At 51.0% G+C, this 23,872-nt stretch overlaps 1 protein-coding gene across 2 annotated transcripts in view; it reads left to right on the top strand.

The window, feature by feature from the left end:
* The first annotated feature begins 1,351 nt into the window (after positions 1-1,351).
* The window catches only part of LOC141060321 (uncharacterized), an 85,782-nt gene continuing 63,261 nt past the window's right edge, over positions 1,352-23,872 (top strand). Inside the window, exon 1 of one of the 2 annotated variants that reach the window (XM_073556517.1) lies at positions 1,352-2,001. The gene's annotated coding sequence lies outside the window, so the exon portion shown is untranslated. Of the gene's footprint in view, positions 2,002-14,127; positions 16,873-23,872 lie in introns of those variants that run through there. The other variant, XM_073556518.1, reaches the window with a different exon arrangement.

Here is a 23,872-nt window from a genome sequence, read left to right on the forward strand (position 1 = left end):
TGGTGAGTGGTAGTGCACTTTAGTTTCTTTGGTTTAGTGCACGTAATTATAAATCAGGTGTGAGGCTCTTTAAAAGAGTTCAGGTGGGTTTGATGACTGTTGGTGATATTGTGTTCATCATTTGGGAAGCAAGCCTGGGTGAGGAAGGAGCTGAACATGAGTCCTGCGCAGCCCAGCCAGAGGGGACGAGTGGCAGCTATGTGGTCTGCAAGAAGGGCTGGCATGGCGTGGTGGAGTCACAGTTTATGGTGTTGGCAGGAAGTGCTTGCATGGCTTGGTGGAGTGGCGACTATTGAGAGAGTTGCACTCAGCATGTGGGACTTGGTTGCTGAGAGCTGGACTCAAGCATGCTGGACTTTTTGGGCAGCAGCTGAACTCATCTTTGGGACTCTGTTACTGGACTTCTGCAATTGGTGGTGGACTCTGCTCCAATGCTGCACTATGGTGAAGGATCCAGTTATGGTGATGGATCCGGGTGGAGGAGAAGATGCACACAGGTGGTGGGCTCTGTTGCTAGGAGCGTACGCAACAGAGCAAAGCTAAGTGGTGTTTCCCCTGTATTGTCATTTTCCCTCATGTGTGTTTAGTGCAGTGGTGGAATTAGTTTCCGCACCGACCAATTCCCTAGTGAGGGAAACAAGATATCCCACTTCTGACCTCCGCCCACCTTTGTAAATCCCACGGTAAATGATCGGGGGTCGCCGGCCACCTGCGGCTATTGTAATGTACGTCTGGCATCTTTATTGGAGCCTGTTATCTACTGGCCCGCCACATATTGATTGTCCTGCCCTCTGTATGTATATATATTCTGAGACCGGTGAGTAAAATGTTGTCACACTGGAAATACGTGGAGAAGCAGTGATCCTTTATATGTTCTCATGTTACAAAGCCTTTCGAGCCAGTGTCCTTCATCAAGTGAGGAAAAGCAGAGTGGACCTCCTGAAACACGGGGTGGTAATGTAAGAGGTATTGCAGCACAGAAGACCCCATTACAATACAGTATAAGGAAGTCCTAATAATGCAGTTCCTGCTGCGAACTCAACGGTGACGGCAACGCAGTGTCCTCATTAATGGGGTCAAGCAGACACCAATACCCCCATCTTCTGGTGACAGTGGTCGGACTCCGGTACCTTCCACTGCCCCTAGTCCATATACTGTAGTTCTTACAAAGGTAAGTTCCACGACTACTGTCTAAGCCTAACGTATCTCCTGCACAACTCTCCTCACAGTGTCGGTCAAGTGAGCCCAAAGTGGCTGACGGTAAAAGGGGTCACGATCTGGTATGGGCCCCATGTGGCTCAGAAGTTGTTTAACGGCACGGTCAGGGTACAAGGGCCTGTCCTGTCCTCGGTCACTCGTATGGGGCACGTGTGTTACACTCATGGACACAGAGCGTTCTGTGCCTTGCTTTCTGGCAGTCACCTGACCCTCGCTGTCCCGTTCTCTCTGGTTCCTGCAGTTGGCAGCGGGCGACGACTGGCACTAGCCCGCATGCTGCTGGTGTTCTCAGGACTTGGCACTTCTCTCTCTGGCTACTGCACGGCTGGCTCTGCTCTACTCAGTGTGCACGTCTCTTCTCTATGTACTCGGCTCAACGCTGCACGGTTCTGCCCAGAGTATATACAGCCCTGCTTTGCACGGTTCCGCAGCAGTCTCTCTCCGGCGTGCTACTGTACACGCTTGGCTCTGCAGGCGACAGGGCTCTTTCTATGCGACCCCTCGCAGCGTCAGTACTCCGTACAGGGGACAAAGGAAGAAGAGCATGCTACTCACCGCTCTGCGTGCTCCTCTGCCCGGGTGCCAAACACCCTTGTTTCACGTGCTTTCTTTTTTTATCTGCCAGCTGCTGCATGCCCTTTTCTGGCTCTCCCCGCCCCCTCTTGTCAAAAGGAAGCTCTGTCTCTCTGGCTTCTCCCAGGCAGCAGGGGAAGGTCCGCCCCACTCAGGCTTCCCCCCGGGAACAGAGGATGCAGCCCTTCCAGTTCTGGACCCAACATGCAGGTACCCGAGGTCCAGTCTATCTCCTTACATATATACCAATATAGTGGCAAATATACCAGGATGGGGGAGCTACTACCCCTAATATCCCACATCATCCCGTCAGCCAGAGCTACCGGACTACTACCCCTAATATCCCACATCAGCCAGAGCCACCGGACTACTACCCCTAATATCCCACATCATCCCGTCAGCCAGAGCCACCGGACTACTACCCCTAATATCCCACATCATCCCGTCAGCCAGAGCTACCGGACTACTACCACTAATATCCCACATCATCCCATCAGCCAGTGCCACCGGACTACTACCCCTAATATCCCACATCATCCCGTCAGCCAGAGCCACCGGACTACTACCCCTAATATCCCACATCATCCCGTCAGCCAGAGCCACCGGACTACTACCCCTAATATCCCACATCATCCCGTCAGCCAGAGCCACCGGACTACTACCCCTAATATCCCACATCATCCCGTCAGCCAGAGCCACCGGACTACTACCCCTAATATCCCACATCATCCCGTCAGCCAGAGCCACCGGACTACTACCCCTAATATCCCACATCATCCTGTCAGCCAGAGCCACCGGACTACTACCCCTAATATCCCACATCATCCCGTCAGCCAGAGCCACCGGACTACTACCACTAATATCACACATCATCCCGTCAGCCAGAGCCACCGGACTACTACCCCTAATATCCCACATCATCCCGTCAGCCAGAGCTACCGGACTACTACCACTAATATCCCACATCATCCCGTCAGCCAGAGCCACCGGACTACTACCACTAATATCACACATCATCCCGTCAGCCAGAGCCACCGGACTACTACCCCTAATATCCCACATCATCCCGTCAGCCAGAGCCACCGGACTACTACCACTAATATCCCACATCATCCCGTCAGCCAGAGCTACCGGACTACTACCCCTAATATCCCACATCATCCCGTCAGCCAGAGCCACCGGACTACTACCACTAATATCACACATCATCCCGTCAGCCAGAGCCACCGGACTACTACCCCTAATATCCCACATCATTCCGTCAGCCAGAGCCACCGGACTACTACCCCTAATATCCCACATCATCCCGTCAGCCAGAGCTACCCTACTACTACCCCTAATATCCCACATCATCCCGTCAGCCAGAGCCACCGGACTACTACCCCTAATATCCCACATCATCCCGTCAGCCAGAGCTACCGGACTACTACCACTAATATCACACATCATCCCGTCAGCCAGAGCCACCGGACTACTACCCCTAATATCCCACATCATTCCGTCAGCCAGAGCCACCGGACTACTACCACTAATATCCCACATCATCCCGTCAGCCAGAGCCACCGGACTACTACCCCTAATATCCCACATCATCCCGTCAGCCAGAGCCACCGGACTACTACCACTAATATCCCACATCATCCCGTCAGCCAGAGCCACCGGACTACTACCACTAATATCCCACATCATCCCGTCAGCCAGAGCTACCGGACTACTACCACTAATATCACACATCATCCCGTCAGCCAGAGCCACCGGACTACTACCCCTAATATCCCACATCATTCCGTCAGCCAGAGCCACCGGACTACTACCCCTAATATCCCACATCATCCCGTCAGCCAGAGCTACCGGACTACTACCCCTAATATCCCACATCATCCCGTCAGCCAGAGCCACCGGACTACTACCCCTAATATCCCACATCATCCCGTCAGCCAGAGCTACCGGACTACTACCACTAATATCACACATCATCCCGTCAGCCAGAGCCACCGGACTACTACCCCTAATATCCCACATCATTCCGTCAGCCAGAGCCACCGGACTACTACCACTAATATCCCACATCATCCCGTCAGCCAGAGCCACCGGACTACTACCCCTAATATCCCACATCATCCCGTCAGCCAGAGCCACCGGACTACTACCACTAATATCCCACATCATCCCGTCAGCCAGAGCCACCGGACTACTACCACTAATATCCCACATCATCCCGTCAGCCAGAGCTACCGGACTACTACCACTAATATCACACATCATCCCGTCAGCCAGAGCCACCGGACTACTACCCCTAATATCCCACATCATCCCGTCAGCCAGAGCCACCGGACTACTACCCCTAATATCCCACATCATTCCGTCAGCCAGAGCCACCGGACTACTACCCCTAATATCCCACATCATCCCGTCAGCCAGAGCCACCGGACTACTACCCCTAATATCCCACATCATCCCGTCAGCCAGAGCCACCGGACTGCTACCACTAATATCCCACATCATTCCGTCAGCCAGAGCTACCGGACTAATACCCCTAATATCCCACATCATTCCGTCAGCCAGAGCTACCGGACTAATACCCCTAATATCCCACATCATCCCGTCAGCCAGAGCTACCCTACTACTACCCCTAATATCCCACATCATCCCGTCAGCCAGAGCTACCGGACTACTACCCCTAATATCCCACATCATCCCGTCAGCCAGAGCCACCGGACTACTACCACTAATATCCCACATCATCCCGTCAGCCAGAGCTACCGGACTAATACCCCTAATATCCCACATCATTCCGTCAGCCAGAGCTACCGGACTACTACCCCTAATATCCCACATCATCCCGTCAGCCAGAGCCACCGGACTACTACCACTAATATCCCACATCATCCCGTCAGCCAGAGCCACCGGACTACTACCACTAATATCCCACATCATTCCGTCAGCCAGAGCTACCGGACTAATACCCCTAATATCCCACTGTAACGGGGTCAACCAAGCTGGAGTACCTCTTTCAGTACCACCCCGTGTTTTCGGAGGTCCGCTCTGCGTTGGCTGGAGTCTGAATGAATGACGCTGGCTGGAATTCCTTGGTTATATGGGCGCATATAAAAGATCACTGCTTCTCCATGTATTTCCAGTCTGACAACACTTTACTCACAGGACACAGAATATATCACACAGATACAGAGGGCAGGCCAATAGAAAAGCGGCAGGCCAGACATGCATTACAAAAGCCGCAGGTGGCCGGAGCCTGCCGATGTTTACTGTGGGAATTAAAAAGGTGGGAGGAGGGCGGAAAAAAGGAGAATATCGTGTCCCCTCTGCCCAGGGGCACAGCCTGTGGGCTGATGCATTAGGGGCATGCATCTCACATAGAACCTATTATACATACATATAACTGCACAACATATTCTGGGTGCTGAGTGGTTCTGTAACACGTAACACGGCTCCCCTTTTCAGCGACGCGATCGGCATACTCAGTCTGATCCTCAACGGATCGGTTTGGGGATGACCGAAGTTTATGGGGTTGGTACAAGTTCCGTTTGTCGACTTAGTCCATCGGCGTTACCGTTTTGTTTGCCGGGTCTGTAGTGGATGGTGAAGTCCAGAGGTTGTAGGGCTAAACTCCACCGCAGCAATCTAGCATTGTCTCCGGAGACCCGATTAAGCCAGACTAGGGGATTATGGTCCGTTAGTTTTCCCTCCTGTCGTCCATACAAATATGGTTGCAACTTCTTGAGTGCCCATACTACCGCCAGGCGCTCCTTCTCGATGGCCGCATAGCTTACTTGACGGGGCAGTAGTTTCCAACTCAGGTAAGCTACCGGGTGTTCTTGGCCGTCCGGCCCGACTTGGCTCAGTACTGCCCCCAATCCAAACATAGAAGCATCTGTGTGAACCAGGAAACGTTTAGTTGGATCGGGTGCGGCCAATACAGGGGTATTGGTGAGGGCGTCCTTTAGCTGGCTGAAGGCTTCCTCACACTCTGAGGTCCAGGTTACCTGGCTGGGTTGGTTCTTACGGGCCAGATCAGTGAGAGGCTTGGCTACGCTGCTGTAATTGGGAACGAATTTCCTGTAATACCCCGCTGTCCCTAGAAACGCCATGACCTGGGTTTTAGTGCGTGGGATGGGCCATTTGGCTGTGGCCTCAATCTTGGCTGGTTCTGGTCGCTGTTTCCCACTTCCCACCCAATGCCCTAAATACTGAACCTCTGCTTTGCCCACGTGACACTTGTTTGGGGTCAGGGTGATTCCAGCCTGGTGGATCCTGTCCAATACTGTCTCTAGGTGATTTAGATGCTCTTCCCATGTCGCACTGTAGATGGCGATGTCGTCCAGGTAGGCACAAGCATAGTCCTGGAGACCATCCAGAAGCCGGTCAGCCAGCCTTTGGAAGGTCGCCGGGGCATTCTTCATCCCGAATGGCATAACTCGGAACTGGAATAAGCCGAACGGGGTGACAAATGCCGACTTGGGAATAGCGTCAGGACTAAGGGGAATCTGCCTGTAGCCTTTGCATAGATCGATGGTGGTCAAATACTTTGCCCCCGCCAGCCGGTCTAACAACTCATCCCCACGCGGCTTGGGATATGCATCAGTCACTGTTTTCTCATTGAGCCTACGATAGTCTACACAAAACTGTGTAGTCCCATCCTTCTTGGGCACTAACACTACGGGAGATGCCCAGGGACTATCTGACTCTTCAATGACCCCTAAACGCAGCATCTCTTGTATCCCTTGTCGCATCCCCTCTCGTACAGACTCAGGGACGCGGAAGGGGTTTTGTAGCAGGGGGGTCTGATCCTGGGTCTCAACCTTGTGTTGTGCCAGGCAAGTGTACCCTGATCTCCCCGAAAACATCCTCTGTCGCTGCCTCAACAACTCCTCCGCCTGCTGTCTCTTCCGGGGGCCTAGGTCTTCACCCAAGTGTACCTGGTCCCATGTTTTAAACTGAGTCCTTTCCCCTAAGACATCCAGCAAGGGAAGTCCGGCTAAATCCTCTGCTTCAGGTGCACAGATGGCCACTACCTCTTCAGGGCGCTCCCGGTAGGGCTTCAGCATATTCACGTGGAACATGCGGATAACCCTGGGATCGTCACAATCGGCGACATTATAGGTTGTGTCGGCTATTTTCCCCACTACCTGGTAGGGCCCCTGCCATGCAGCTTGAAACTTATTCTGCTTAGTGGGCTCTAACACCAGGACCTTCTGTCCTATTTCCAAAGTGCGCTCTCTGGCCCTCCGATCGTACCATACGTGCTGGCGCCGCTGGGTCGCCTGCATGTTCTCACGTACTGCCTGAGTCAGCTCCTGTAGGCGGTCCCGGAATTCCAGCACGTAGGATACAATAGGTACCCCTTCTATGAGGCCCTCCCCTTCCCAGTGTTCCAGCATTAAGTCTAGGGGTCCCCTTACCCGTCTCCCGTATATCAGCTCGAACGGGGAGAACCCCGTGGATTCTTGGGGCACCTCCCGATAGGCAAACAGGAGGTGTGGCAAGAATTTCTCCCAGTCCCTGTAGGTCCTGGTAAAAGTCCCAATGAGCTGTTTTAATGTCCCGTTAAAGCGTTCACACAACCCATTGGTTTGCAGGTGGTACGGGGCGCTTCTAATGGACTTTACGCCGCACAGCTTCCACAGTTGGTTGGTCACCTCTGCTGTAAACTGGGTACCCTGGTCCGAGATAATCTCCCGGGGAAATCCAACCCAAAACACCTGGAACAGGGCGGCCGCCACCGTCTCTGCCAGGATGCTAGGTAACGCAACCGCCTCTGGATACCGTGTGGCATAATCTACCACTGTCAATAAATACTTTTTCCCTGACGGACTGGGTTTGGCTAATGGCCCTATCAGATCGACCGCTACTCGGCTAAATGGTTCCTCCACAATGGGGAGGGGGTGTAATTTGGCCTTGCATCGATCCCCCCTCTTGCCAATGCGCTGGCAACTGTCACAGGTCTGGCAGTACTGACGAACATCATAGGTTACCCCCGGCCAAAAGAAGTTTTGTGTCAGACGATGCCTGGTGCGACTGACGCCGAAGTGCCCGGCTAAGGGTATGTCATGAGAGATTCGCAGTAGCTCCTGCCTATACTTCTTGGGAACTACCAGCTGTCGTTTTATAGTGGGGCTCGTCCCTGTGTGGTGCTGCTCTGTGATCCGGTATAGGAGTCCCTGCTTCCATACAAACTGTTCCCCTTCCAGTACCCCTCTCCCCTCCTGTGCCTTCCCACGATATCCCTCTAATGAAGGATCCTCAAGTAACTCCCTCTTAAATTCATCTGGGGTGGCCCAAGAAATGTGTCTGGCTATGGGAATATGTGTAGGGCTGGGATGTCTTACCTGGGACTCCTCTGAGTGTGATTCCACCTCCGCAGCTCGAGCTTGTCTCCGGTTGGTCACAGGATATGTCTCAGCCAAAGGGGCCACCGAGAATGCAGACAACATGGGTCCCAAGTCATTTCCCAGCAAGAAGTCTGCAGGCAAATCCTCCATCAAGCCGACCTCAACAAGGCCATCCCCGACTCCCCAGTTCAGGTGAATCCTGGCAGTGGGCAGTTGATGTATGGCTCCCCCTGCTACACGGACTGCCACTGTCCGGTCCGTCTTCTCTTGGTCCCGGACGAGATGAGGCTTCACAAGGGTCAAAGTTGCTCTGGAATCTCTTAGTCCCTGTATACGTTTCCCATTAACTCACACAACCTGTCGATGCTGTTGTCGATTATCTGCCCGGGCTGCCTGCACGGGGTCTACTTCATGCAGCTCTTCCTCCATCTCTTCCACCCCTTGGTTAGTCGTAGCCCCCAATGCCGGGTCAGCTTCACCTTGGTAGCAGTGTACAGCAGCCCGGCTGAAGGTAGCTGTTCCTGCCTTTGGCCACTGGGTATGCTGAGTCCGGTTGGGACATTGTCTTTGCAGGAGGCCCAGCTGACGGCAGGTGTGGCATCGCGCCCCAGGGGGACTGTGGTAGGCCGGGTTTCTAGCTGGTCCCCCTACAATCTTCGGTGGTTTGGGGCCCTCCAGGTCCATGGGCGGACCACTAGTGACAATCTTTGATCCGGACAACTGCGGCCTCCTGGCATCATGATGTTCATCGGCCAGACGAGTGGCTTCCTCAAGAGTCGTTGGCCGCCTGTCCTGAAGCCATTCCTGTGTCTCGGGGGTTAGTCCATTAAAGAATCGTTCTAACAAGAAGAGCTGGAGGACATCCTCCTTAGTGGTTGCTTGGCTCCCTTGTACCCACTGTAGCAGTGACCGCCGTAATTTACAGGCCCATTCAGCGTGGTTATCGGTTACGCGCTTTAGAAGTCCGCGGAACTTTTGGCGGTATGCCTCTGGTGTCAGCGCAAAGCGGGCCAAGATCACTTCTTTGATCCGCTCATAGTCCATACAGTCCTCATCAGGTACCGTGCGATAGGCGGCCGCTGCCCGGCCTGTGAGCTTGCTGGCCAGAATCTGAACCCGTTCCCCCAGCTTCACTTGATGAAGGGCACACTGCCGCTCAAAGTCCTGCAGAAAATGATCAATGTCTTCCTCTGCCTCACCCAACTGTCGGAAGGCATTATACTGGATCTTTTTGTGGCTTACTGTTGAAGGTACCTGGTCGAAGGCCAGAGCTCCCCCTGCTCGCTGACTCTCCTCTCTCCACTCTGCCATCTCCATCTTGGCTAGCTCCACTTTGGTCCGCTCTGCCATCTCCATCTTGGCTAGCTCTATCCTGGTCCGCTCGGCCATCCTTTCCTTCAGATCAGTACGCACATCAGCCATCACCTCTCGTATGATCTCTACCACAGGGTTTGGGCCATAGAACGCCAGTCTGTTCTTTACCTCCCTCTGGAATTCAGTCTCCTCCACATTCATATTGTGGGGCGCTGCACTGTCGTGTTCCATGATGGCTGCTATCAAATCCGCTTTTGTTTTGTTGCTGGCGATCAACCCTCGGGCTTTCACCAGATCTTTTAATGTAGTCCTCTTTAACTTCTGTTAGTTGTTTTCCATTCATTCCTTTCCTCCTGTAGAAGGGGTATCATATCCTGCCGCTGCCACCAGTGTAACGGGGTCTACCAAGCTGGGGTACCTCTTTCAGTACCACCCCGTGTTTTCGGAGGTCCGCTCTGCGTTGGCTGGAGTCTGAATGAATGACGCTGGCTGGAATTCCTTGGTTACATGGGCGCATATAAAAGATCACTGCTTCTCCACGTATTTCCAGTCTGACAACACTTTACTCACAGGACACAGAATATATCACAGAGATACAGAGGGCCGGCCAATAGAAAAGCGGCAGGCCAGACATACATTACAATAGCCGCAGGTGGCCGGAGCCTGCCGATGTTTACTGTGGGAATTACAAAGGTGGGGGGAGGGCGGACAAAAGGAGAATATCGTGTCCCCTCTGCCCAGGGGAGCAGCCTGTGGGCTGATGCATTAGGGACATGCATCTCACATGGAACCTATTATACATACATATAACTGCACAACATATTCTGGGTGCTGAGTGGTTCTGTAACACGTAACAGAGGGGCATATACAAGAATAGGGAACATATACCTGGATGGGAGAGCATATACCTGGATGTGGGAGCATATATCAGGATGGGGAACATATATACCTGGATGGGGGATATATACCTGGTTGGAGCCAGCATAAGGCAGCATATACCAGGATTGAGGAGCATATGCTTGGATTGGGGGAGCATATACAAGGATGGGGGCGCATATACCAGGATGGGGAGCATATACCAGAATGAGATACATATACCAGGATGGGGGAGCATATACCAGGATGGGGGAACCTATACCAGGATGGGGGAACATACACCAGAATGGGGAGCATATACCAGAATGAGAGACATATGCCAGGATAGAGGAGAAAATACCAGGATAGGGGAGCATATATCTGGATGGGGGACCATATACCAGAATGAGTGACATACCAGGATGAGGGAGCATACACCAGGATGGGGGCATATACCAGGAGGGGGAAGCATATACCTCAATGGGGGAGTATATATTTGGATTGGGGGAGCATATACAAAGATGGGGATGCATATACCTGGGAATATATATATCTGGATGGGGGAGCATACACCAGGATGAGGAAGCATATACCAGTATGGGGAAGCATATACCAGAATGAGAGACATGTACCAGGATAGGGGAGCACATAGCAGGATGTGGGAGCATACATATACCAGGTTGGGGGAGAATATATTTGGATTGGGGGAGCATATACAAGGATGGAGGAGCATATACAAGGATGGGGGCATACATACCAGGATGGGGTATATATACCTGGTTGGAGGGGCATATACAAGGATAGGGGGCATATACCAGGATGGGAGAGCATATAACTGGATATGGGAGCATATACCAGTATGGGGGACATATACCTGGATAAGGCAGCATATACCAGGATTGGGGGAGCATATATTTGGATTGGGGGAGCATATACAAGGATGGGGGTTCATATACCTGGATGGGGAAGCATATACAAAGATGGGGAAGAATACACCAGGATAGTAGAGCATATACCTGGATGGGGGAATATATACCTGGATGGGGAAGCATATACCAGGATGGGGGAGCATATGTATCATGATGGGGGAGCATCTAGGGAGTATATACAAGAATGGGGGAGCATATACCAGGATGGGGGACATATACCTGGATGGGATGGGATAGCATATACAGTACAAGGATGGGGGAGCATATGCCAGGATGAAGGACATCTATGTGGATGGGGGAGCATATACCAGGATGTTGGAGCATATACCAGGATGGGGGACATATACAAGGATTTAGACTCTATGCTTCTCTTAATACATCCTAGAACTGTGTTTGGCTTTTTTTCTGCTGCAACACACTGTTGACTCATGTGCAGTCTGTGATCTATTAGTAAACTTTTTACATGTGCTGTTGCTTAGTTCTACTCCTCCCATTCCATACATGTAATTTTCTTGCCCAGATGTAGATTCCTGCATTTCTCCATGTTAAATACCATTCTATTAGTCGCTGCCCATTGTTCAACCTTATCTAGATCCTTCTGAATTTTTTCTCTGTCTTCTCTAGTATTAGCTATCCCTTCTAGCTTTGCATCATGATACTTCACTTGAAACACTCTTCCAATTGGATGTGCTACCATTTATTACCACTCTTTGAGTATGATCACTGAGCCAGTTATGAATCCACATAGGAAGATCAGCGAGGACTCAGACTTTAAAGTTGGACTTCAGAAAGGCAGATTTTAATGGACTCAGAAACAGGGTAGGAAATGGCCAATGGTCCAATGGCTGGATGTTCTAAAAGACAGAAATGTCCAAGAAGGATGGGAGATTTTGCTAAATGAAATTCTCACTACACAATCTGTAATGATCCCAAATAGAAGGAAGAATAGGAATCATTTAAATAGACCAGGATGGATGAACACAGAACTTATCACTTGTCAAATAGGAAAAAATAAATTTATATTACATGGAATTACGGGGACATATCTAAAGGATAATATAATGCTGTCTGCAGGGAATGAAAAGCAGCAAAAAAAAGCATTTTGGTGGTATGCCAAAGAAAAGTCAAAGATGATAACGGTGAAGTGGTAAAAAATGTTATTGAGAAAGACAAACTTTTAAATTCCTATTTTGCATCTGTGTTCTCTAGGAAAACAAATGTAACATCCGCTGATCTTCACGGTGCCATCGAAGGAATAAAAGAATCCACACTATCCATAAACAGAGAGATGATAAGGGAACACTTAGCTAATGAATTACATCTTAGGGTTCTGAAAGAGTTAACAGAGGAAATGGCAGAACCACTAGCCAGAATCTTTGAAAAATCCTGGAGAACAGGAGAAGTCTCAGAAGATTGGAAAAGGGCAAATGTTGTCCCCATATTAAAAGAAGGAAAGATGATGGAGCCATTAAATTACAGGCCAGTGAACCTTACTTCTATATCAGGAAATATCTGTGAACAAATTATTAAACAGCATGTATGTAAGTAATTGGATAAGAATACAGTAATTAACCAGAGCCAGTAGTAGTTTGTAGCAAACAAGTCATGCCAGACTAATCTAATTTTCTTCCATGATAGAATCACTGACTGGGTAGATCAGAGAACTGCGGTAGATATAGTATATCTATTTCAGCAAAGCATTTATTTAAGTATCTCACACAATCCTTATTAAAAAAATGACCAAGTATGTGATTGACAAGGCTACGGTTAGGTGGATTCATAACTGGCTTAGTGATTGAACCCAAAGGGTGGTAATAAATGGTTGCATATTAAATTGGAAGTTTTTTTCACGTGGGGTACCACAAGGCTCTGTCCTAGCCTCTGTGCTAAAAGTGTGGTACCACAAGGCTCTGTCCTGGGCCCATTGTTACAACTGGGGTACTACAAGGCTCTCTCCTGGCCCCAGTGTTGTGTAACTTTATAAATGATCTAGATAAGGGAACTGAAGGTAAGCTAGGAGGGGTAGCTAACACTAGAGAAGACAGAAAGGATTCAGACGGATCTAGATAAGCGATTGATATAATGGTATTTAACAGGGAGAAATGCAAGATTCTACATCTGGGCAAGAAAAATGAAAATTATATCTACAGAATGGAAGTGATACTTCAGATGGCAAAGATTCCAGGGCCTCCGCCCTTGCCTTATCTCCTAATTTAGCCCTTCCTCTGTTCTCTTCCCCCACCCAGGGAAGAGGGGTGCTGCTGTGCACTGCAGTACACCAACCCAACAAACAAGGCAACACGGACAAGGGTTAACAGAAAACTCCAGGCATACAAAATATTCACTCACATATAACAGAAGAATGCACCCGGGTGTGAAGGTAAGGGAATAAACCAAAATAGAGAAGGATAAAAAGTGACCACACATACAATCCAAGTAACAGTCACAGATAACTCCTCCAACTCTTCTTCTCATATGAACTCCTCTCCCTCTGTTAGCCATGCAGCAAATGCTAGTTCTGACAAGGATTTGTAACAGAGCCCTGATTATATAGGGGAAAGGAGTGGCGAAGCAAGCACAGCTGAGCACAGGGATTTCCAATATGGCCGATTAACCCCTGTTCTGCCAGAAGAAATAAACACATTTAAAATGAAGGAGAAGTGCTTCTTCTCAGCACCGATCTTCTGGCCCCACAATGTCGAGGTAACCCCATGACAATGAGGAATAGAACTAAGCAACAGCACATGTGAAAAAGACTTGGGTATATTAACTGATCACAGACTGCACATGAGTCAACGGTGTGATGCAGCAGCAAAAAAGTCAAACACAGTTCTAGGATGTATAAAGAGAAGCATAGAGTCTAGATCACATGAAGTCATTTTCCCCTCTACCCCTCGTTGGTCAGACCTAATCTGGAATACTGTGTTTAGTTCTGGACACCACATTTTAAAAAAAGATATTGAAAAGTTGGAGCAAGTTCAGACAAGAGTTACCAGGATGGTGAACGGACTGCAAAGTATGTCCTATGAGGAACAGTTAAAGTATCTGGGAATGTTTAGCTGCAAAAAAGAAGGCTAAAATGGAGACTTAATAGCTGTCTACAAATATTTGAAGGGCTGTCACATTGTAGAAGGGTCAACTTTATTCTCATTTGCACATGGAAACACGAGAAGCAATGGGATGAAACTGAATGGGAGGAGACACAGATTAGATATTAGAAAAAACTTTTTGACAGCGAGAGAGATCAATAAGTGGAACAGGCTGCCACGAGAGGTGGTGAGTTCTCCTTCAACGAAAGTCTTCAAACAGAGACTGGAGAGACATCTCTCTCAGATGGTTTAGTGACTCCTACATTGAGCAGGGGGTTGGACACAATGACCCCGGAGGTCCCTTCCAACCCCAACATTCTATGATTCTATGTATACATCACTAGAACAAACAGTATATGAATACATCACCGGAATCACCATCAGTACAGAAATACATCACCAAGCTTAGTGCAATGATCAACTGTAATGGGGGGTCAGCCCCATAGGCAATTGTATTGCCATCATCAGACTGCAGGAGGTACAGGATTTACAGTACTGATGAGACACCGACAGAGTCACAAATAAAAAATTCCACCAATCTCCCTTATAGGTGACATCTTCTCTGATTGTAGCTATTCTCATGCCTTCCCTTTCCTCTCCTTCAGATGCCACTATGACTTTTCACATTCACAGCTTGTCTCTGCAGACTTCTCTCTTCTCCAGCCATCCTGACACGGTGCTCTTATAAGTAAGTGTTATTATAATGCTACTGAATAGAATAATTGCCTCTCACCGTGCTCCCTGCACAAAACATGTCCTCCATACTATCCTTCTTAAGGGATATGTCCTCCATACTGTCTTCTCCTTTCCATTCTTAACATTGTCACACTGTGTGCCCCCTGATACATTTTCCCCTATACTGCCCCTACAGTGCCCTGTCGGTACAAATACTGTCCCCCATACCCTACCCAGTCTCTTTACTGTGCCCTTGCACACTTTTCTTCCCCCTGCCATTTTTATTTATTGATATTACTCACTTATCTAACGCCATTAATTCCACAGTGCTTTACAAACGTAATTGTCATTATCCCCATTGGGGCTCACAATCGCAATCTCCTACCCAAAGGAAACCCATCATTGCCGGGCGCTGCTGCCGGCCGCGGGGTAGCCGGTCGTCGGGTATGTGTGTGCCCGACTCCCTCCTCCACAGCCGCGCGAGCTCCGGTCACTTCCGGCCCCAGCTCGCACGTGCAGCAGAGGCCCCACCCACTTCCGCTACACAGGCCCCCCCGTCACCCAGAGCTCAGTGCGAGCCTGGGAAACCCCGCCCACTACCGGTCCGCAGGCCTGCGCTGCTGTCTAGAGTGCAGCACGGGCCAGGGAAGCACTGCGCACCTCCACGCCCATACAGCGCACAGGCCACACCATCAGGCCCCTTTTACCCGGCCCACCATCTTATGCCCCACTCCCCCAGGCCTGAGCATCCACACTGGGGGCACAGCGCACCGGCGGCAACCCGCCCATCCCACCCGGCGTGGCGCAGCACAGGTCGTGGCCCACGACCCCCTCAGCCAACTCCTCTAGGCCTCAGGTCCCGCTCACCCAGCCCCCATCCCAGTACAGGCCACTAGACGTCCATGACTCGCCCCGCAACGTCCCCCCGCGAACGTGGCTACAACATCCGCACCGGGGGCCGCGGGGTCAAGCCGTACATCCGCCAACGCGGTGGCGGAGCGCAATGACCGGTCCAGGGTGACCGACCGTCGCGCTCCACAACCGATGCAGTATGTATCAAGCACGCGCACGGTCGCACGCAACAGGAACACCCCAATAATAAACGGTGCACCGCCAACACCCCCAGACACTCAGTCTCAAATCGGCTACAGTCCTACGCCCTCCCAAGCCCCTCCGTCACATCCCACACGTCTCGCCCCCCTTCAGCGCCAACACCGCCATCATGCCCCACACCCCCAGCCGCGTACCACAACCAGCGCAACGCCCCCCCCCTTAGCACCGAAATAACCGCCACCGACACATTCCCTAACCACGACAGTCGTAGGCACATACGCCACAGACCGTCCCCATCCTCCTCCGAAAACTCCCGAAACCATGTTCGCCGCCCCTCTAACTTACAATATTCCCCCCGGCGACGCAGACACAGCACTCATAGATACCACCACAGGTCTCGGTCCGCCAGGTGGCGTTCACCGTCCACGTCAGGATGGTCCGACAGTTCCGAGAGCCACGATAGGCGGTACCATAGAAGACGGCGGTCGTCCCGAGGACGCTTCGCCGAGGCTGGAGCGACACCATCCGCGGTAACCGCTCAGGCAAGCGACGAGCCCCCGCTGTCACGTGCCCCATCCGTAGCTGCCGGCAGGGGATACCCACCCTCATCTCCCCGGGCTACCGGCCAACATCAACAATCCACTGCAACGGGAGCCCAGGCGTACGGCTGCCTACAACCAGGTGCTGCGTCATTGGCTACCTGCCAGGGAACCCTATCTCCACCTCCCTGGGCTTCCTGCACACAACAAGTTGCCACGATGACAGGAGTCGGAGTCCCTCCGCCACCGGGAGACACTCGGCCTGCGTCAGACAGCGGTAAGTGTTCTGAACTCAGCGAGCACTACGCCATACACATCGCAGGAGAAGGCGAATTAGCTTCCACCATCAGGGCGCTAGTCCACCAGCTGACTCGCCCTGCCGGATCAACCGACGCAAGGACAACCCAATCAGCTAGCCTTCACAAAGACACTTTTTTCTGCGGTATTAGCCCCTTAGGTACACATGTAGATCTTGAGATAAAACAGAAAATATGGGATAACGATTACGTGGATATATGGTCGCTATTATCGGCAGACCAACAGTGTGTAGATAAGGAGAGGGGGACAGGGTACGAAAGAAACAGACCAAAAGTAGCCCAAACAATGAACATCTGGCTCCAGGCCTTCGCAGTCCTAGGCTGCATTATGGGTCAGAAACACTCCGGAACGCAGTTCCGAGCTATTCATGTGCCAGGACCTTGTATATAACTCATATAAGTCTCACGGTGGTTCAGCATGGAAGCGGTATGACGAAGAATTACGCAGGCGGCTGGCCATGCAACCGGATCTCGGCTGGGGCGTAAAAGCGACGGACGTTTGGTTAAGACTTATGCTATCCCAAAAACAGCCCCCCTTTTCGTCATCGGCCACTAATTACCCATCCACCGCAGACCAAAACTCAGTGGTCGTACGGAGACTAGGGGCCTGCTTGTTGTATAACGAGGCGTACTGCCGCTTCCACGGGGCCTGTAAATATAAGCACGACTGCTCCGCCTGCGGAGGCGGACACCCTGCAGCTAGATGTACACGCCAAGCACCTACAAGGCATAACCCCGGTGAACGTAACCGCAATGGCCCTCTAGCTAAGCCTCTACCCCGATAGAGAGGCAGCGCAGCACCTTGATCACGGTTTCAAATTCGGTTTCTTTACCCCTTTTAATTGTAGCCGCGCTCCAACATCGGCAAATAACCTGAAATCCGCTCGCGAATTCCCTGAGATCTTACGGCAAAAAATCGAGAAGGAAGCAGAACTAGGCAGGATGGCAGGCCCATTTACATCGCTGCCATTCAAAAATTTCAGAATCTCACCCCTAGGCATCGTCCCCAAAAAAGAACCAGGAAAATATCGGTTAATACATCACCTCTCATACCCCAAAGGAAACTCGGCTAACGACGCAATACTCCCGGAAGAAGCAACATAACTTATGCTTCATTTGACAGGGCAGTCAAACTCGTGCGATCAGCTGGACCGGGTGCCCTGCTGGCAAAATCGGACATAGAATCAGCATTCCGCCTATTACCCGTTCACCCCGAGTGCTTCCACCTTTTAGGTTGTAAGGTGGACCAGCTCTTTTACTTTGACAGGTGCCTACCAATGGGCTGCTCCATCTCCTGTCACTATTTCGAGCTTTTCAGTACCTTCCTGGACTGGGTAGTACATTACGAAACTGGCAGCAATTCCACGGTTCACTACCTCGACGATTTTTTGTTCGTCGGACCAAAAGACTCCAAACTTTGCTCATTCCTCCTCCAAAAATTTAAGTTCCTAACCAGTCATTTTGGTGTACCGCTCTCTACCGAAAAAACAGTCGGCCCGTGCAATGTGCTGCCTTTCCTCGGCATCGAAATAGATACCAATGCAATGGTTTTTAGATTGCCCGAGGATAAATTGCAAAGAACTCAGCAAATGGTAGAAGATTTCTACGGTGTTAAAAAAAGTCACCCTCCATCAGATGCTTGCTGCGTAATGCCGGCAGGCAGAGCCTTTTTCATGCCGTTTATCGCTGGCAACAAAAGGCATCTCCCTGCCAGGCCAGAGAATTAGGCTCACTCGCACACTGAAGGAAGACTTGCTAGTCTGGAAAACATTCCTAGATTCCTACAACGGCCATGTCAGGATCCTGTCAGTGCCGGCGTGCAGCCTCCACTGAGCAGGGACTCACCCGCACTGTAGGGGGGCCCGGGGTCAGGTACAGCCAGAAAGTACAAACAGGACCTGCGGAAGCTGAAGTTTAGCAAACAGTGAAGGACCTACGGTCATGTGACTGCAAGGGGCGGGGATTAGCATCCTGTTTACAGAGATGGCAGGACACTAAACAGAAATACTCAGAGTCAGGCAAAACGGGGGTCATACACAGAGATAGCAGTAAAGTACCAGGGATGAGACAGAACGGATAGTCAGGGCCAAGCAGAAGTCAAAACCAAACAGACATAGAAGGTACCAAGCAGAATCCAACAAGCAATATCCAGAGAACAGACCGAGTCATACACAGAGAATCAAGCAACCAGAACACGGCACTAACACACTCAGGGGTCACCACACTATGCCAAGGGTGAAAGTATAACTGACGGGTGTTAGGAATCTGGGTTCCAAAATGCCTATGCGGGAATCCAGGTTCTCACATTTGTCTCCAGAGGCTGTCCTTTTTTCCAGCTTCTGAGCATGCCCACGGGACGAGCTCCCATTGGAGTCCAGGAGTCAGGTGCTCAGGTCCTGCTCCTGATTTCATTGGCTTAGCTCAGGGCTCTGGAGATTTCCGGCAGGTCCCGTACGCTATAAAAAGTGTGTAATGGCCATTGTGCCATGCGCTAGTATTTTTATACTGCTGCTGTGTGTTTGGTGATGGATGCTTGGACTGGTGACTGACTCATTATGAAACCCCTTCCCTCGGTTATTACGTCTGTGTGAGTGAGTGGTATTCTGTCAGCACCTGCGCTAGCACCTGCGCTAGCGCCAGCGCTCACAAGCTCCATCTTTCCAGCAGCTTAGCGTCCTGCATCGCGCTTGCGATATTTGCGGTTGCAGCCTGTCCAGGCGTGCGCAGTTGCGATGCCGAGCACACGTGTGCACGGTAAGTCCGCTCGGTTGTAGTGACTATCCTTAACTACTCCGGTTTCCGGCTACCGCACGTGTGCCGCTGAGATCCTGTGCTGCTAACAGGCTCAGCGATACTTTTGGTATTATTTTTCCCTGCAGCTCTGTGTCATTTAACTGAGCTTGCCTTATTGCACCTGGGTGAGTTAGAACCCTGTGCATATCACCGCTGTAGTGCTCTGCCCCTCTCAGCAGCGGTTTTGTCATCCACCGCACGGTGGACCCCGAGTGGTGAAGGCACTTTAATTATTTATTTTTTTTAGTGCCTTCCGCCACTCCTAACAACAGGGATCGGAGCTTCCTGAGGCTATAAGAAGCTTTCCCAGAACCAATGAGAGGCCACCATTATAAGTCCCAGGTGTGCAGGTAAGAGTCTGCACTGAGATCAAAACATTAACCCCAGAAGTGCAGGTCCTCCAGCACTGGTATCATAACAGTACCCCCCTCTCAACGGAGGGGCCTCTGGACCCCCAGGCTTGCCCAGGTACCTAGCATGGAAAGCCCGAACCAGGCGATCCGCATGCATCAACCGGGCCGGCACCCAGGACCTGTCCTCCGGCCCATAGCCCTTCTAATGAACTAGGTACTATACTGACCGCCGTACCAACCTAGATTCTACAATGTGACCAATCTCTTATTCCACATGTCCCTCAACTGAAACCGGAGGAGCAGCGGACTCGGATTCTCCCCGGACTGCTTCAAAAGGTTTCAGTAGAGATCTATGGAAGACGTTAGGGATCTTGAAAGAGGGTGGAAGGCATAGCCTGTACGCCACTGGGTTGATTTTTTCCACAATCTTGTACGGGCCAATGAATTTGGGTCCCAACTTCGCTGACGGAATCTTTAACTTAATATTTCGCGAGGAGAGCCAAACTTTCTCTTCAACCTGAAACATGGGACCAGGTGTTCGTTTCCTGTCCGCGAAAAACTTATCACTGCCTTGAGACCTAGATATACGCCACTGGACTTCTGCCCGTGTATCTTTTAACCGCTGAACAGAGTCCTCAGCCCCGGGACACCCCGAATCCAGACGAGAAAACTCACCAAAATGAGGACTGAACCCATAGTTGATGAAGAAAGGGGACATACCAGTGGATTGACTCACCCGACTATTGAAGGCGAAATCAGCCAACGGCAGTATATCACACCAGTCATTCTGTCTAGCAGAAGTCAGACATCTGAGGATCTGTTCCAGGGACTGGTTAGTGCGCTCCGTCTGACCATTACTCTCAGGATGGTATGCAGACGAAAAGGGCAGAGATATGCCTAATTTTTTGCAGAAAGCACGCCAAAACCTAGCCACAAACTGCACACCACGATCAGACACCACATTCAGGGGTACCCCATGCAAGCGGACCACATGCTGCACAAACAACCTGGATAAGGTCTCAGCAGAAGGTAATGCGGACAGGGTACAAAATGAGCCTGCTTAGAAAATCTGTCCACCACTACCCATACCACCGTATTACCGCTGGAAGAGGGAAGATTGGTAATAAAATCCATGGACAGATGGGTCCACGGTCTTTCGGGAACTTCCAAGGGCATCAGCTCCCCCCGCCGGCCGGCTATGGGAGCTTTTAGAATGAGCGCAGACCCCACAACCAGAAATGAACTTCTTTATATCAGAACCAAAAGTAGGCCACCAGAAGATCCTAGCCACCGCCAGTCGCGTGGCTGATATACCAGGGTGAGCACACAGCTTGGATTCATGGAACTCTTGCAAAAGTTTAAGGCGAAGTTGATCTGGGACAAACAACTTGCCCCCCGGCTTGGCCGCAGGAGCCAGCGACTGGGCCCCCTCAATTTCCCGTTCCAATTCAGACGAGATCCCTGCTAACACCACCCCAGGGTGCAGAATGGAGGACGGTGGCTCAGGGGCCGACACAGGGTGAAAACTACGAGATAAGGCGTCTGCCTTGACATTCTTTGACCCTGGACGGAAAGTAATAGTAAACTGGAAACGAGAAAAAAAAGTGACCAACGGGCCTGTCTGGGCACATAGGGAACGGGCCTCGGACTGCGGAGCCCCTATGGCAAAGTTAGGAGGAAACACCGGGTAGTACCAATTCCCTCCTCCTACTACTCCCCCCAAGCGATGTGTCATGATCTCAGTGCAGGTTTGAATCGCACACGTGGGGTTAATGTTTGGAACCAGTGCTGTTGACTGGCATTTCTGGGGTTAAAGGTTGTGATCCCGGTACAAGCTTACCTGCACACCTGGGGCTGTGATTGTGGCCTCTCCCTGGTTCTGGGGGAGGCTTCTTATAGCCTCAGGACGCTCCCATCCCCGTCAGTTATACTCTCGCCCTTGGCATTGTGTGGTGACCCCTGAGTGTGTTAGTGCTGTGTTCTGGTTACTTGATTCTCTGTGTATGACTCGGTCTGTTCCCTGGATATTGCTTTGGATTCTGCCTGGTACCTTATATGTCTGTTTGGTTTTGATCTCTGCTTGGCCCTGATTATCCGCTCTGTCTCATCCCTGGTACTGTACTGTGATCCTGTATATGACCTTTGGCTTTGTCTGACCTCCCGTCTGTTTGTCCCTCCTGTACTCCATTTGCCCGTACTGTTGTGACCTCCGTTTTGCCTGACTCTGAGTTGTACTGTCATATCTGAAAGCAGGATGCTAAGCCACGCCCCCTTGCAGTCACATGACCATAGGTCCCGTGCAAGCTTGTTCATTGTCAGTGTCCACAGGTCCTGTGCCTCCTTACTTTCCAGCGCTGACTGGACCCTGACACAATTAGCTTGTAGCACGTATTGTCACCTCTGCTGCCCTGCTCCCCAGGTAACTCTTAGCATTGCTTCTGTACTCAGGACACGCGCACTGGCTCTATGAGCAAGTGCAGTGCGGTGTCTCTGACACAATGCTTTAGGTTGGACGCCCAGCTGACCAACAGGAAGGAAAAGGAAGGGGCGTCCGGCCACACCCACAAGGGTTAAACCCAGTCGCCGGGGTCTGTATCCGCCTCATTCTCCCCGGCTGACCCTTGGAAGCAGTTGATGGAATGGTCTGCGGGCATCATGTTGCGTTTGCAGAGCCCCTGATGTACCTAAACAGTGGAAACCCCCCAAGTGACCCCATTTTGGAAACTAGACCCATTAAGGAACTTATCTAGATGTGTGGTGAGCACTTTGAACCCCCAAGCGCTTCACAGAAGTTTATAAACGCAGAGCCGTGAAAATAAAAAGTCTTTTTAATTTCCACAAAAGTGATTTTTTAGACCCAATTTTTAGACCCCCAAAGTTGGTAAATAGTGGAAACCCCTCAATTCTTGCTCCAACCCTAAGCCCAACACACCCCTAATCCCAACCCTAAACCTATTCCTAATTCTAACCCTAGCACTAGCCCTAACCCGAGCCCTAGCCCTAACCCTAATGGAAAACTGAAAAAAAAAATATTTTCTTTATTTTGTTATGTTGGCCTAACTAAGGGGGTGATAAACGGGGGGTTATGTACTATTTTGTTTATTTTGATCACGATGATAGTTTATCATTGTGATCAAAATGAATGAATGGAATCTGCCAGCCGGAGCCTGCAGATTCCCGGCAGGCGCACTGTGCATGCGCCTGCCATTTTCTCCGGATCCAAGATGGCGGCGCCCACCGGAGGACGCCGGCGGGACCACCGGGAGGGGACCCTGGACCACGGAGAGGTACCGGGGGGGATCGGGGACCCTAGTTCTCTCTCCTCTGATGTGCGATCACATCAGAGGAAAGAGAAATTTAATGCACAATCACGTCTTTTTTTTTTGCGGTCCCCGTTAGAGGGTTAATAACGGCGATCGCAAAAGCGGGGTCGGTAAAAACCAACTGATTCATGTGCTCTGGGGTCTCGGCTACCCCCCCGGCAGCTGAGACCCCGGAGAAAATCCGACACTGGGGGGCACTATTCACTAATTCACGGCGCTGTGGTTTATGTACACTTAAATACCGCCGTTAAAAGGCGTATCGGCGGTCGCTAAGGGGTTAAAACTGATGATAATAATACTGTTATTACCAAGTCACAGTGGAATTTGAGGGAGGGGCAAAGGTTCGTAGCCGCTCAGTCAGGACTGGGCCCCCGGCGGTGAGCCCCTCCCCGCTTATCAAATTAATAAACTGTGACCGACCTGTTTCAGCCCATCTAGGCCTGTTTTGTGTTGTCATTTCGGGATGGGTGGGAGGGGGAAGGCACCGTTTA

Source organism: Dendrobates tinctorius, unplaced genomic scaffold (genome assembly GCF_039654945.1).
Source record: "Dendrobates tinctorius isolate UK_male_01 unplaced genomic scaffold, ASM3965494v1 ptg000235l, whole genome shotgun sequence".
Taxonomy (NCBI): domain Eukaryota; kingdom Metazoa; phylum Chordata; class Amphibia; order Anura; family Dendrobatidae; genus Dendrobates; species Dendrobates tinctorius.